The sequence below is a fragment of the Bufo gargarizans genome, chromosome 1 (genome assembly GCF_014858855.1).
Source record: "Bufo gargarizans isolate SCDJY-AF-19 chromosome 1, ASM1485885v1, whole genome shotgun sequence".
NCBI lineage: Eukaryota > Metazoa > Chordata > Amphibia > Anura > Bufonidae > Bufo > Bufo gargarizans.
In genome coordinates, this window is record NC_058080.1 from 93,705,549 (window position 1) to 93,721,319 (window position 15,771).

Here is a 15,771-nt window from a genome sequence, read left to right on the forward strand (position 1 = left end):
TTGGAAAGAAGACACCCCAAGGTATTCCGTGAGGGGCATGGTGAGTTCCTAGAATTTTTTATTTTTTGTCACAAGTTAGCGGAAAATTATGATTTTTATTTTTTTTATTTTTTTTCTTACAAAGTCTCAGATTCCACTAACTTGTGACAAAAAATGAAAAATTCCAGGAACTCGCCATGCCCCTCACGGAATACCTTGGGGTGTCTTCTTTCCAAAATGGGGTCACTTGTGGGGTAGTTATACTGCCCTGGCAATTTAGGGGCCCTAATGTGTGCAAAGTAGTTTGAAATCAAAATCTGTAAAAAATGGCCGGTGAAATCCTAAAGGTGCTCTTTGGAATGTGTGCCCCTTTGCCCACCTAGGCTGCAAAAAAGTGTCACACATCTGGTATCGCCGTACTCAGGAGAAGTTGGGCAATGTGTTTTGAGGTGTCATTTTACATATACCCATGCTGGGTGATATAAATATCTTGGTCAAATGCCAACTTTGTATAATAAAATGGGAAAAGTTGTCTTTTGCCAAGATATTTCTCTCACCCAGCATGGGTATATGTAAAATGACACCCCAAAACACATTCCCGAACTTCTCCCGAGTACGGCGATACCAGATGTGTGTCACTTTTTTGCCGCCTAGGTGGGCAAAGGGGCACACATTCCAAAGAGCACCTTTCGGATTTCACAGGCCATTTTTTACACATTTTGATTTCAAACTACTAACCACACATTAGGGCCCCTAGAATGCCAGGGCAGTATAACTACCCCACAAGTGACCCCATTTTGGAAAGAAGACACCCCAAGGTATTTTGTGATGGGCATAGTGAGTTCATTTTTTTTATTTTTTGTCACAAGTTAGTGGAATATGAGACTTTGTAAGAAAAAAATAAATAAATAAATAAATCATCATTTTCCGCTAACTTGTGACAAAAAATAAAAAGTTCTATGAACTCACTATGCCCATCAGCGAATACCTTAGGGTGTCTACTTTCCGAAATGGGGTCATTTGTGGGGTGTTTGTACTGTCTGGGCATTGTAGAACCTCAGGAAACATGACAGGTGCTCAGAAAGTCAGAGCTGCTTCAAAAAGCGGAAATTCACATTTTTGTACCATAGTTTGTAAACGCTATAACTTTTACCCAAACCATTTTTTTTTTACCCAAACATTTTTTTTTTATCAAAGACATGTAGAACAATAAATTTAGCGAAAAATTTATATATGGATGTCGTTTTTTTTGCAAAATTTTACAACTGAAAGTGAAAAATGTCATTTTTTTGCAAAAAAATCGTTAAATTTCGATTAATAACAAAAAAAGTAAAAATGTCAGCAGCAATGAAATACCACCAAATGAAAGCTCTATTAGTGAGAAGAAAAGGAGGTAAAATTAATTTGAGTGGTAAGTTGCATGACCGAGCAATAAACCGCTAAAGTTGTGGAGTGCCTATTTGTAAAAAAGGGCCTGGTCACTAGGGGGGTATAAACCTGTGGTCCTTAAGTGGTTAAAGGGCCGATCATAAATCTGACTTGGCTAAAACTGACTTTAGCCATATGTGAAAGTGGAGTGAGTTGTCAGAGTAATGATAAATCTGGCCCTTTGTTGTTGCCTCTATACTGCGTCCGCTAACCTGCCTACCAGAGCGAATCACCACAGTTGATACAAACAAGGGGAGGGTGACAGCATAGGCTATCTAATGGGATATCTATAAGTGGCTAAATATGTATCCATAGACATCATTGACACAGTTGGATAGTCTGCAGGAATTTAAGCAGTTAAAGTCTGCAGATTGTAGATACTGGTGTTCATCCAACAGTTAATAAGGAAGACTGCCCAGAGGTTTAGGGAACAATAGTGCCCTTGTTCAGTGCAGACTTGCAATAGAGACTGGGGAGAAATACAAATATTGATAGAGTTAAAGACGCACTTCCATCATTTTTATTTTTGTAAACCTAAATACAGGGCCAGTCCAAGGATTTTTGCCAACACAAGCGAAGCTACATTTTGCCTGCACCCCCACCACCACCACCACCAGAACTCCCCCTAACACTAGCATCTCATGGATATATATACATTGGGCAAAATGGAATATATACATTGAGGGCAAATGGATATATATATTGTAGGAAGGCACAAGGGTCCGGGCCTTGTAAAGCCAATCTGGGCCGGTTCTTATTGGGAGCAGACAAAGAGCAGGGTGGGTGGCTGTTTTCCACGTCTAGGCCAGTTTTTGGGCTGGAGTTTAAAAACCCAGCCAGCAGCTCCGCTGGGTGTGGATTACCCTGCATTTTCATAGTGGATCTGTGAAGCACTGTGGTTTTTGGGTTCCAACCAGTTGGTAGCGTGCTAGAGAGCCGCACGCTGAAAATCAGGCGCCCTAAAGCCTGCGGTGGATGGCTGTGTATTGCCCTGGATAAAACAGTTCGCCAGGTGACACGTTTGTGCTGTGGACTTTATGTGGTGTGAATTAAAACCAGGACTCTGCACAGTGTTATTTTTGCTTTGTTGCTTTTTGTGTGAATAAACACTGAACTTTTGCTTTATTACCGTGTTCTTGCCTCTGTACTGCGTCCGCTTACCCTGCCTACCAGAGCAAATCCCTACAATATTCAGTGGGCAAAATGGATATATGCAGGCGGCAAAATGGATATATATACAAGGGGCAAAATGGAATATATACACAGGGGGAAAATGTATATATATACAGGGGCCCTGTATATATCCATTTTGCCCCCTCTGTTTATATTTCATAATCATTTTTCCCCTGTGTATTTATTTATTATATACAGGGGCCCTGTATATATCCATTTTGCCTCCTCCGTATATATTTCATAATCATTTGTCCCCTGTGTATTTATTACATTTTTTGCTCCCTCTGTATCTATTTCATTTTTTGCTTAGTTTACTTATTGTCAGTGCCATTTATTTTTTCCCCCAGGGCCAGGCCACTGTGAAGGATTTGCTGGTGCCTGCCATATACAGTCAGGTCCATAAATATTGGGACATCAAATCAATTCTAACATTTTTGGCTCTGTACACCACCACAATGGATTTGGAATGAAACAAACAAGATGTGCTTTAACTGCAGACTATCAGCTTTAATTTGAGAGTATTTACATTCAACTCAGGTGAACGGTGTAAGAATTACAACAGTTTGCATATGTGCCTCCCACTTGTTAAAGGACCAAAAGTAATGGGACATAATAATAATCATAAATCAAACTTTCACTTTTTAATACTTGGTTGTAAATCCTTTGCAGTCAATTACAGCCTGAAGTCTGGAATGCATAGACATCACCAGACTTTGGGTTTCATCCCTGGTGATGCTCTGCCAGGCCTCTACTGCAACTGTTTTCAGTTCCTGCTTGTTCTTGGGGCATTTTCCCTTCAGTTTTGTCTTCAGCAAGTCAAATGCATGCTCAATTGGATTCAGGTCAGGTGATTGACTTGGTCATTGCATGACATTCCACTTCTTTCCCTTAAAAAACTTTTTGGTTGCTTTTGCAGTATGCTTTGGGTCATTGTCCATCTGCATTGTGAAGCACCGTCCAATGAGTTCTGAAGCATTTGGCTGAATATGAGCAGATAATATTGGCCGAAACACTTCAGAATTCATCCTGCTGCTTTTGTCAGCAGTCACATCATCAATAAATACAAAAGAACCAGTTCCATTGGCAGCCAGACATGCCCACACCATGACACTACAACCACCATGCTTCACTGATGAGGTGGTATGCTTAGGATTATGAGCAGTTGCATTCCTTCTCCATACTCTTCTCTTCCCATCACTCTGGTACAAGTTGATCTTGGTCACATCTGTCCATAGGATGTTGTTCTAGAACTGTGAAGGCTTTTTTAAATGTTGTTTGGCAAACTCTAATCTGGCCTTCCTGTTTTTGAGGTTCACCAATGTGGTGAACCCTCTGTATTCACTCTGGTGAAGTCTTCTCTTGATTGTTGACTTAGACACACATACACCTACCTCCTGGAGAGTGTTCTTGATCTGGCCAACTGTTATGAAGGGTGTTTTCTTCACCAGGGAAAAAATTATTCGGTCATCCACCACAGTTGTTTTTTGTGGTCTTCCGAGTCTTTTGGTGTTGCTGAGCTCACCGGTGAGTTCCTTCTTTTTTTTTTTTTTTTTTTATAAACAATTTTTTATTGTTTTGTATTTTTTCCATACATAAATAGTCTGTACATACGGATAATGTAAAATATCACAGTATAGTGCAAAGACATTATAAGGCTTGGGTTACAATAGTAGCATTTGTATAGAGACCGTATGTAGATCTCAAGTACAGACATTTTTGTATACATATGTCAGAAAAACCTGAGAGTAGAACAAAGAACTACGGAACAAAGAACTTCGGAACACCTGGATATAGAGTATGAGATATTAAGTAAGGTTTCTATATGACTTCCATAAAGACCAGATACTAAGGAAGGTATTTCTAGATTTCAATTCCCAGTGTGAGAGTTCTTCCAGGCGGTAGAACTGATCAACTTTGGCTGTCCAATGGTCTATGGTTGGAATGACTGAACTGCGCCAATTGATGGGGATAAGTAGTCGTGCAGCTGAGATCAGAAAGGAAAAGAGGGTTTTTTTGTGGACGTCCACACCCTTTATGCCAAAGGACAATAGTGCGATCTCGGGGGAAGCGGGGAAGTTGGTCTTGCATATGCTATTACTTAGGTTGAATATCCTCTCCCACCAGGGTTTTAGCAGGGGGCATTCCCACCAGATATGGAAAAAAGAACCTTTATTTTTGTCACATCTCCAGCATGTGTCTGGGACATTTGGGTAGTACGAGGAGATCTTGTCTGGGGTTCTGTACCACCTAGATAGTACCTTGTAACCGTTCTCCTGCACTCGCACACATCTGGAGAGCTTGTGTGGAGTACAGAAGAGTCTAGTCATTTCAGAATGAGAGAATTGTCTTCCCAGGTCCTTTTCCCATTGTACTATTGCTGTCGGTTTAATATTTGAAGAGGAGAGGGAAAGCTTTTTATAAAGAACGGAAATTAACTTAGATGGGTAGTTTGTAGACTTCAATAGATTTTCAAACCAGTCTAGGGGTTTTTGCATGTTTAGGGATTTAGCTCTAAGGCTGATTTCTTTACTCATACAAGTAAGGAGTAAGGTATGTGAGGGAGTAGCTTCCAGTTTGTTTAAAAGAGACTCCCCTGTGAGGACACACCCGTTAACGTCCAGAAGATCAGTCATTAATTTAGTGGAGGATCTGATCCTTAAAGGGCACGAATCTTTCAGCTCTTTTGGAGCTAATGAGATAATATCTCCTATCTGGAGGAGAGGAGAGGGCAGAGGTAGGGCGCAGCTATTGGCGGTAAACCACTTCCATACCTTTAATGAGGTGCGAACTATGGGATTTGGAATAGAGGAGAAGGCAGGAAGTGGGCTGTCCGTCAGCAGCAGGGCTCTAATAGTAGAAGGAAAGAAAATATTTTCTAACGGTAACCATTGTTTATGATTTGTGGGCCGAAGCCAATCAATCACTCTAGTTAAATGAATAGCCTTCATATAAAGCTCAGGGTCGGGCAAACCTATCCCACCTAGATGTTTAGGTTTTGTTAGAGTAGCAAAGGAAATTCTAGGTTTTTTACCTTGCCAGATAAACTTCCGTATCTGGGAGTTCAAAGACCTAAAAAAGGACCTGGGGATGGCAATTGGGAGGACCTGCAGGAGGTAAGTGAGTCTTGGAATCACCAGGGACATTACCAGGTTCTTTCTACCAAACCAGGTCAAGTAAGGGTGGTCCAGGGAATCAAGCTGAGCAACAATGGCCTTCAGGAGGGGGGCATAGTTGAGCTGAAATAGTTCTGAGAGATGAGAAGTTAATTTAATGCCCAAGTATGTCAAATGTCTATTAGACCAGTTAAAGGGGGAGTTGACTTGAAGAGCAGAGATTTGAGTCGGGGATAGTCCAATATGAAGGATCTGGGATTTATTGGGATTAACTTTAAAGTTGGAGAGGAGACCAAATCTATTTAGAAGGGATACTATTAGGGCATTGATTTAGTGGGATTTGTTGTAGTGATAAGCAGGTCATCTGCAAAAGCCGCTAATTTAAATTCCTTCAGGCCTAATTTTAGTCCCATAATGCCCTCATCTTGTCTCAATGCCTGCAGAAGAGTCTCCATCACTAGAACAAATATAAGGGGGGAGAGAGGGCATCCCTGGCGTGTACCGTTTTTAATTAAGAAGCGGGTAGAAATAAGGTTGTTGACCAGAACTGAGGCAGAGGAATTAGTATACATTGCAAAAACCGCATTGATGTAGGGGCAAGGGATATGAAATTTAAGTAGGGTATATCTAATGAATGACCAGTCTATTCGGTCAAACGCTTTTTCAGCGTCGGTGCCGAGTAATACTAAGGGTCTTTTTTTATAAGAAGCATAACAGAGAGCATCAAGAAATTTAGTGGTGTTTTCCTTTCCCTCCCGACCTTTCACAAATCCCACTTGATCTGGGTGGATTAGATTGGGGAGAAAAGACTGAAGTCTTGTGGCTAACATTTTCGCCAAAATTTTCAGGTCTGTATTTAGTAAGGATATCGGGCGATAATTAGCGCAAGAGGTAGGGTCCTTACCTTCTTTAGGTATTATAGTTATTAGGGCGTTAGTCATATCAGCTGATAAAGGTTGGTTGCAGAGAGAGAGGTTACAGACCGGGAGGAAGTAGGGGATCAGAGAGTCTTGGAAGGTGGTATAATAAGTGGAGGGAAAACCATCCGGGCCTGGGCATTTATCTTTTGGGGAGGCTTTAAGGGCTGCCGCTAGTTCAGATGAGGTAAAGGGTTTTTCTAGGGCTTTTTGTTGATCTGGGGATAATATAGGCAGATTTAATGTGTCTAGAAAGGCCTTAACTGAAATTTCTCTATTCTGGGAAGTAGAGTCTTCTACAGTAGGGGGTAAGTTATACAGAGTTTCGTAAAAAATCCTAAATTGCTCCGCTATAGCCTCAGAGGAGAAGAGCTGTTGGCCTTGGGAAGTTTTGATGGAAGATACATGTCTAGCTAGTTTTCTACGTTTGATTCGTTGCATCATAAACTTAGAGGCCTTATTGCCATGGGCAAAAAATTTATGTTGGGAAGATAAATAGTATTTAGCGGCTTTGGCGTTTAGTAGATTCTTAAGCTCTGTTCTAAGGGTGGTCAATTTTTCGAAGTGATGGATTGCAAGGGATCTCTTGTGGAGAGATTCCAATATGTGAATCTGGTCCAAAAGAGAGGATAGGTGTTTTTCTGCTTGTTTCTTCAGATATGAACATTTACTAATAAAGTATCCTCGTATATATACTTTATGGGCATCCCAAAGGGTCTGTGGGGAAATATCTGTAGTGTTATTAAAGGAAAAATATTCCTCTATAAGGGATTTAAAGTACTTTCTAAGGCCATCGTTGCTCAGCACGGATTCATTAAGTCTCCAAATAGGAGTCCTACCTGGTTCAGATGACGGTCTTATAGTACAAAATATAGGGGAGTGATCTGATATGGTGATGTTACCAATTTTTGCATCCAAAAAGAAAGGTATCTGGTCCTTCGGTACAAGTATGTAGTCTATCCTGCTATAGGAATGAGCTGGAGCGGAATAAAAAGTATAGTCAGTATGATTAGGATTATGACAACGCCATATATCTATAAGTCCTAGATCATATAACCTAGAATTCAACTTTTTGAGAGATTTAGCTGAGAAGGAAGACTTTTTGGAGGACGTATCAACAAGGGGCTGTAGGGCGACGTTAAAGTCACCTGCCAAGACGAGGGTTCCCTCCTGCAAGTCCTCTACCAGGGTCAAAAGGGAGAGGAGCCAATCAATCTGATAAATGTTAGGGGCGTAAACATTGACAAAGGTGTACATTTTACTACCAATAGTACCCTTAAGTATTATGTATCTGCCATCTGGGTCTTGCGTATGTGCAGTATAAGTGAAAGGAACATTTCCCTTGAAACCTATGCTCACTCCCCTGGAGGCCGCTCCTCCCGCTCCACAATGATACCAATTTGGATATTTTGAAAAGGAAAGGTCAGGATAATTGCCATGTTTTTAATGGGTTTCCTGTAAAAACACGACTGAACATCTTTCCTTCCAAAGGAGGGAGAAAATTTGTGATCTCTTAGATGGGGATCTTAAGCCCTTCACATTGAAGGACGCTAGTTTGAGGTCATTCATGGATAAGCAATTGGGCCATTGTAGCGGCCCCCAGAGAAGCGAGCACACCTTCCCCACTCAACAGACATATAAGTGACAAGTATCCAGGGGTTCCACAAATGTAAAAACTAAAATAAAAAACATAAACGATAATAGAACAATAACGCGGCGTTAGAACATCTAGTTGCCGCCTTAATAACAATATGAAGCTAGATGGCTTCATCAGTAAAGGGGGGAAATGTGGGTTCAACCCAATTTTAGGATCCTGCTATCAAAGGGGACAAATGAGGCATTTGAATATACACTCCAGATACAGGAAGGGGGGGGGAGAGAATGGGTAGAGAAAAAAAAAAGACATGTTAAAGGGGGGGAATGAGAGAGGGGTAGAAAGGTGGGTTCATCGGAGAGCAAAGACAGAGACATTACTTATATTGTGTCAATATTATCCAAATGGAAGAGCTATGACACAGTCTCAGTTATCCTCCTTGGGGTCAGATGTCCGCTGCGATGCTTCGTTCGTTGTCTTTTAGGAGTAGCAAACTTCTCCCAAGGGGTCAGCTTCGGAAGCTCAGGCAAAATGGAGATCTCAGACACTGCGTCCCAGCATGTTATGTCCATTGGGGGAATGTCCATGAAAGAAAGAGCATCCTGAAGGTCCGTGTGAAATGAAATCTTGATCTGCTTTCCTGCATATTTAAAGGACAGACCAAAGGGGAAAGTCCATCTATATAAGATATTCTTGTTGCGCAGATGGTCTGTGAGGGGTTTCAGGATCTTCCTCTTGTTCAAGGTGACTGGGGAAAGGTCTTGAAATATCTTGATCGAAGAATCACCAAAAGATATGGCATTTGAGGCTCTGGCTGCAATAAAGATTTTCTCTTTGTCAGCATAATTCAAGAAACGGCAAATAATGTCTCTGTGAGGTTCTGTGTCCTTAGGCTTCTGTCTGAGGGCTCTGTGAGCTCTTTCTATAATCATGCCAGACAAGTCTTCCCTTCCCAGGAGAGTTGCAGCTATTTGTTTAATGACAGAGATAAGATCCTCATTAGGCACAGATTCTGGTATGCCTCTGAATCGAAGGTTATTCCTCCTCCCCCTGTTTTCTTGGTCCTCCATGGCTGCGTGCAGCTGATTTATATGTTGCTGACAGGAGGAGAGGGATTGGGAGACTGCAGCGCTATGCTCCAGCGTGGCCTGGCTGATATTCTCCAGAGATTCAACCCGGTGACCTATGTGCTGAATCTCCTGGGTGAGTACAGAGATTTCCTGCCTTAGAGGAGATAAGGCTTCAGCAAGGGCTTGTTTGATGAAACGCCGTGACACAGGCAGGGAGCGGGAGCTAAGAGACTCACCCCCGTCGCTTTCTCCCTCAGACATGCCACCTTCAGCTCCAGCTTCAGAGTGCTCGTCAGCCGGCGCCATCTTGGATTCTTTGACTGCAGGCGAAGCGGTCTGTTTTTTAAGATATTTCACCATTCCCGAACCTGGATTAGGGCATTTCGGGATCACAGCTTGATCTAAGTTCTTCTGCCCTCCGATTTTCACCATTTTTGAAGTGTTCAGGCTAGCATAAGCTGGTCCCTTTGGCAGGCAGATAACGGAGCTCAGCAGAGCATGTCTTCACAGCTCAGCCGTTAGCTCCGCCCCCCGAGTTCCTTCTTTTTAAGAATGTCCCAAACAGTTGTTTTGGCTACGCCTAATGTTTTTGCTATCTCTCTGATGGGTTTGTTTTGTTTTTTCAGCCTAATGATGGCTTGCTTCACTGATAGTGACAGCTCTTTGGATCTCATCTTGAGAGTTGACAGCAACAGATTCCAAATGCAAATAGCACACTTTAAATGAACTCTGGACCTTTTATCTGCTCATTGTAATTGTAATTGTGACAACACACACCTGGCCATGGAACAGCTGAGAAGCCAATTGTCTCATTACTTTTGGTCCCTTAACAAGTGGGAGGCACATATGCAAACTGTTCTAATTCTGCAATTAAAGCACATATTGTTTACTCAAATTTTTTTCTTTGTGTATTTCTTTTATATATTAATAAAGATATTAAATTAAAAAAAAATAAAGCACATCTTGTTTGTTTCATTTCAAATCCATTGTGGTGGTGTATAAAGCAAAAAATGTTAGAATTGTGTTGATGCTCCAATATTTATGGGGTTCTAAATACCTGTTCCCTTAAAATACTGATAGAGTGGATTGATATACCGGCTTCCACCAAATATTGATTGAGGCCTGCAATATACCTGCTTCCACAAATACTGATCTTCTATAGGGACTGTGTCACAGAGTAATTTTGAAAATGACAGGCAGAGGAAGAGGCAGGCCATTCTGCAGGGGTGGTAGGGGTCGGGCAGGTGCACCAGGCCGGAGCCTAACTGGGAAGTTGGAGAAGGTGCGTGGGATTACGTCAAAGGATGCACCAGAGTTGGTTGAGTGGCTCACTCAGCCTTCTGCTTCTGCACCCTCCTCATCCTCTGTATCTGCACCCAGCTCACTCTCTGCTGTGTGCACCCCCAAAGACACCACCACCATAGCCACTCCACTGGAGTCAGAGGAAATATTTTCCCATCCATTCCCAGACCTTACAGATGCGCAGCCATTCTTGGCATCGGATCAGGAAGAGGAGGTAGAAACTGCCGCCACCCAGCGGTCTGGCGAAGGTACCCAGGTCAGCCCATGGATGGAGGTCCTCACTGTTGCTGCCTACTCCGAGATCTCTAATGTCAATGATGGTGAAGGTGACGATGATGATGATGTGTTGATGGATGTCACGTGGGTGCCCTCAAATGTCACGGTAGGTTAGATAAGGGAAGGAAACAGAACAAGGCAAAGCAAACAAAAGCAACTGACTAGGCCCCAAATGCTAGGGAACAAAGGGGTCACCTCCTAGCAATCCCTAAAACACTTTCCCTAAGCTGCTATGTCCATGTGCATATCTGGATGGTAGATATGCACATGCCCACATACCTAGGACTATAACACACTGAACCAAACCCTCAGCTGTAGGGAAGAAGGAAAGAGACACCCAGCTCCTTCTACAACCGAAGGAGCTAGTGTCACCCTAGAGGCCTAGTCAAAACAGACACCAAAGGACAAAGGGAAAAGGACTTATCTTGAGATGTGTTGGAGCAGATGATCCACTAAACTACCAGAACTCACACAAGGCAGAACTATAAACCGCAAAGGCTATAGGGAGAGAGAGGAATAAATAGCCTCACCAATTACATAAATTTCAACAGCTGGGAGGAGGTGGGATTCAGCTCAAACCCACAAAAAAAAAAACCTGTCTAATTGAGTTACGTGCAGCAATACTGACAGATCTCCTCAGAACACGCACAGGGCAGGGCGTGACAGTACCCCCCCCCCCCTCTACGGGTGACCTCCGGACACCTAGGACCAACTTTATCGAGATGTGCCCTGTGAAAGGCCTTCACAAGGCTGCTAGCATTAACATCTGTAGCCGAAACCCACATTTTTTCCTCTGGACCGTATCCCCTCCAATGCACCAGGTACTGAAGGGAACCCAGAAGAACACGTGAGTTGAGAATTGTAGAGATCTGAAACTCCAGATTACCATCAACCAAAACAGGAGGAGGAGGCAAAGGAGATGGTTCCACAGGATCCACATATTTCTTCAACAAGGACCTGTGAAACACATTATGGATCTTCCAGGCCTGCGGAAGTTCCAGATGAAACGCCACCGGATTGACAATGACCGAGATTTTCTAAGGGCCAATAAATCTTGGACCTAATTTCCAAGAGGGTACCTTCAGCTTAATGTTTTTAGTGGACAACCACACCAAATCACCCACACACAGGTCTGGACCAGTCATACGTCTCTTTTCAGCCATACGTTTATATCTTTCACCCATTTTTTTCAAATTAACTTGAATCTTCCGCCAGATAGATGAGAATCTCTCCTCTTCCGGTATCCCAGAAAAAGTACCAAACTGAGGGTGAAAACCATATGCACCAAAGAATGGTGACTTATCAGTTGACTCCTGCCTACGATTATTCAAGGCAAACTCAGCTAAAGACAAGAACGAGGATCACTTATTCTGATTCTTAGCGGCAAAACACCTCCGGGTTTTGGTTAGTGCGCTCAGTTTGACCATTCGACTGAGGATGAAAAGCCAAAGAGAAAGACAACTGAATACCTAGACGAGAACAAAAACGTCCTCCAAAACCTGGAAACAAATTGCGTCCCCCTATCAGACACCCCCTCAGAGGGAATGCCATGTAATTTCACAATGTTATCAATAAAAACCTGAGCGAGAGTTTTGGCATTGGGCAAACCTGATAATGGTACAAAGTTAGCAATTTTGCTGAAGAGGTCCACTACCACCAAAATCACAGTTTTCCCAGAGGAACTCTGCAAATCAGTAATGAAGTCCATGGACAAATGCGTCCAAGGACGAGATAGGATGGACAAAGGAAAAAGAAATCCTGATGGCCGAGTGTGAGCCACCTTCACGTGTGCACAGGTCTCACAAGCTGTTACATAACCCTCAACACCTTTACGCAACCCTGACCACCAGAATCTCTGGGAAATAAGATCTACAGTGGATCTACTTCCAGGATGTCCCACAAGGACAGTATCATGGCGTTCCTTGAACACTTTGTATCGCAGTTCAGAAGGAACAAACAATTTGCCTGGAGGACAAGAATTAGGTGCCTCCTCTTGAGCCCCCAACACTTCCGTCTCCAGCTCGAGGTAAAGAGTGGAAACCACCACCCCATCAGCCAAAATCGTAGCGGGATCCTCCGAATCTCCCCCCCCTAGGAAAGCTATGTGACAACGCATCCGCTTTGACGTTTTTAATCCCAGGGCGATAGGTGACAACAAAATTGAACCTGGTAAAAAACAATGACCATCTAGCCTGCCTAGGATTCAAACGCTTTGTGGATTGCAGGTAAGCTAGATTCTTAAGGTCAGTAAATACCGTAATCGGATGAGTAGCCCCTTCTAGCCAATGACACCACTCTTCAAAGGCCAATTTGATGGTCAACATCTCCCTATTCCCAACATCATAATTTATTTTGGCGGCCAAGAGTTTCTTGGAGAAAAAAGCACACGGGCACCATTTGCTAGGAGAGGGACCCTGCGACAAGACTGCTCCGACTCCCACTTCTGACGCATCAACCTCCGCAATGAAGGGTTGAGACACATCAGGCTTCATTAGAATGGGAGCAGAAGCAAAACATTTCTTAATAGCAGAAAAAGCCTGTAATGCCCCATCCGACCAGACAGAGAAGACAGCATTCTTCCTAGTCATATCTGTCAAAGGAAAGCTACGTGACAATGCATCCGCTTTGATGTTTTTAATCCCAGGGCGATAGGTGACAACAAAATTGAACCTGGTAAAAACAATGACCATCCAGCCTGCCTAGGATTCAAACGCTTTGCGGATTGCAGGCAAGCCAGATTCTTAAGGTCAGTAAATACCGTAATTGGATGAATAGCCCCTTCTAGCCAATGACGCCACTCTTCAAAGGCAAATTTGATGGCCAACAACTCCCTATTCCCAACATCATAATTTCTTTCGGTGGCTGAGAGTTTCTTGGAGAAAAAAACACGGGCGCCATTTGCTAGAAGAAGGACCCTGCGACAAGACTGCTCCGACTCCCACTTCTGACCCGTCAACCTCCACAATGAAGGTTTGAGACACATCAGGTTGCATCAGAATCGGAGCATAAGCAAAACATTTCTGAATAGCAGAAAAAGTCTGTAATGACTCATCCGAGAAGACAGTGCCCTTCCTAGTCATATCTGCTGGAGCATTAGTTAAACCAAAGGGCATGACTAGGTTCTCGAAGTGACCCTCGGGGGTATTGAAGGCCATTTTCTATTCATCTCCTTCCCTGATTCTGATCAGATTATAAGATCCTCTTAATTCCAACTTAGAAAACACCTTGGCACCAACAATCTGATCAAATAGATACGGAATCAAGGGACTGGGATAAGGATTACGGACAGTAATGAGATTCAGTTCCCTGAAATCTAGGCACAGTCTAAGGGATCCGTCCTTCTTCTTTACAAAAAAGAAGCCAGCGGCCATAGGAGACTTAGATGGTCTAATATGTCCCTTTGCCAAACTCTCAGCAATATACTCCCGCACAGGTATTCTTTCGGGTTGAGAAAGATTATATAACTGAGATTTTGGCAATTTTGCTCCGGGGATAAGATTGACCGGACAATCATACTCTCGGTGAGGGGTCAACTGCTGAGCTCCACTTCCGAGAATATGTCCTAAAAATCTGACCTTTTTTTGTCCATTTTTTTTTTCCTCTTCTGAACTTCAGTTTTGGAAAATATGTACACTATAAAAAAAATTACTATAGCACTATATTAGCTAAATTACAGTCTATATGTGTATTTTACGAAAATTCGTAATATTGCTCTAACTTCGTCTTTTAGAATATTTGGAATATTCTAAAAGACGAAGTTATAGCAATATAATGAATATTCGTAAAATACACATAAAGACTGTAATTTAGCTAATATAGTGCTATAGTAATTTTTTTAATAGTGTACATATTTTCCAAAACTGAAGTTCAGAAGAGGTAAAAAAAATTTGACAAAAAAAAAAAGAGATTATAGCACTATATTAGCTAAATTACAATCTTTATGTGTATTTTACGAATATTCGTAAAATTGCTCTAACTTCGTCTTTTAGAATATTCGTAATATTCTAAAAGACAAAGTTAGAGCTATATATAGAATATTCGTAAAATACACATATTAGCCTAGCCATAGTCATAGGAACAGGAGTTCACACGGGCGTGACGGATTAGGTCCGGATGCGTTCAGGGTGCGTTCAGTGAAACTCGCACTATTTTGCAAGCAAGTTCAGTCAGTTTTGTCTGCGATTGCGTTCAGTTGTTCAGTTTTTTCCGCGCGGATGCAAAGCGTTTTGATGCGTTTTTCACGCACGTGATAAAAAACTGAAGGTTTACAAACATCTCTTAGCAACCATCAGTGAAAAAAGCATCGCACCCGCACTTGATTGCGGATGCAATGCATTTTTCACGCAGCCCCATTCACTTCTATGGGGCCAGGGCTGCATGACAAACGTAGAATATAGAACATGCTGCGATTTTCACGCAACGCAGAACTGATGCGTGAAAAACAACGCTCATGTACACAGACCCATTGAAATGAATGGGTCAGGATTCAGTGCGGGTGCAATGCGTTCACCTCCCGCATTGCACCCGCGCGGAAATATCGCCCGTGTGAACTCAGCCTTAGGGTCCATTCACACGTCCGTTGTTTCTTTCCTGATCTGTTCCGTTTTTTGCGGAACAGATCAGGACCAGATCTGGACCCATTAATTTTCAATGGGTCCTGAAAAAAATCGGACAACACAATGTGTGCTGTCCGTTTCCGTTGTTCCGTTCCGCATGTCTGATTAAATATAAAACTTGTCCTGTTCTTTTCCGCAAAAATCGGATCCTGGTACAATACAAAGTCAATGGTTCCGCAAAAAACGGATGACATTCGTATGTCATTACGTATGTCATCCGTTTTATGCGGAAACCGTTCCTGGAAATTAAATCCTGCCCACAGAAATCACTTATTAACTTTTTTTTTTTTTTCAAAGAAATCC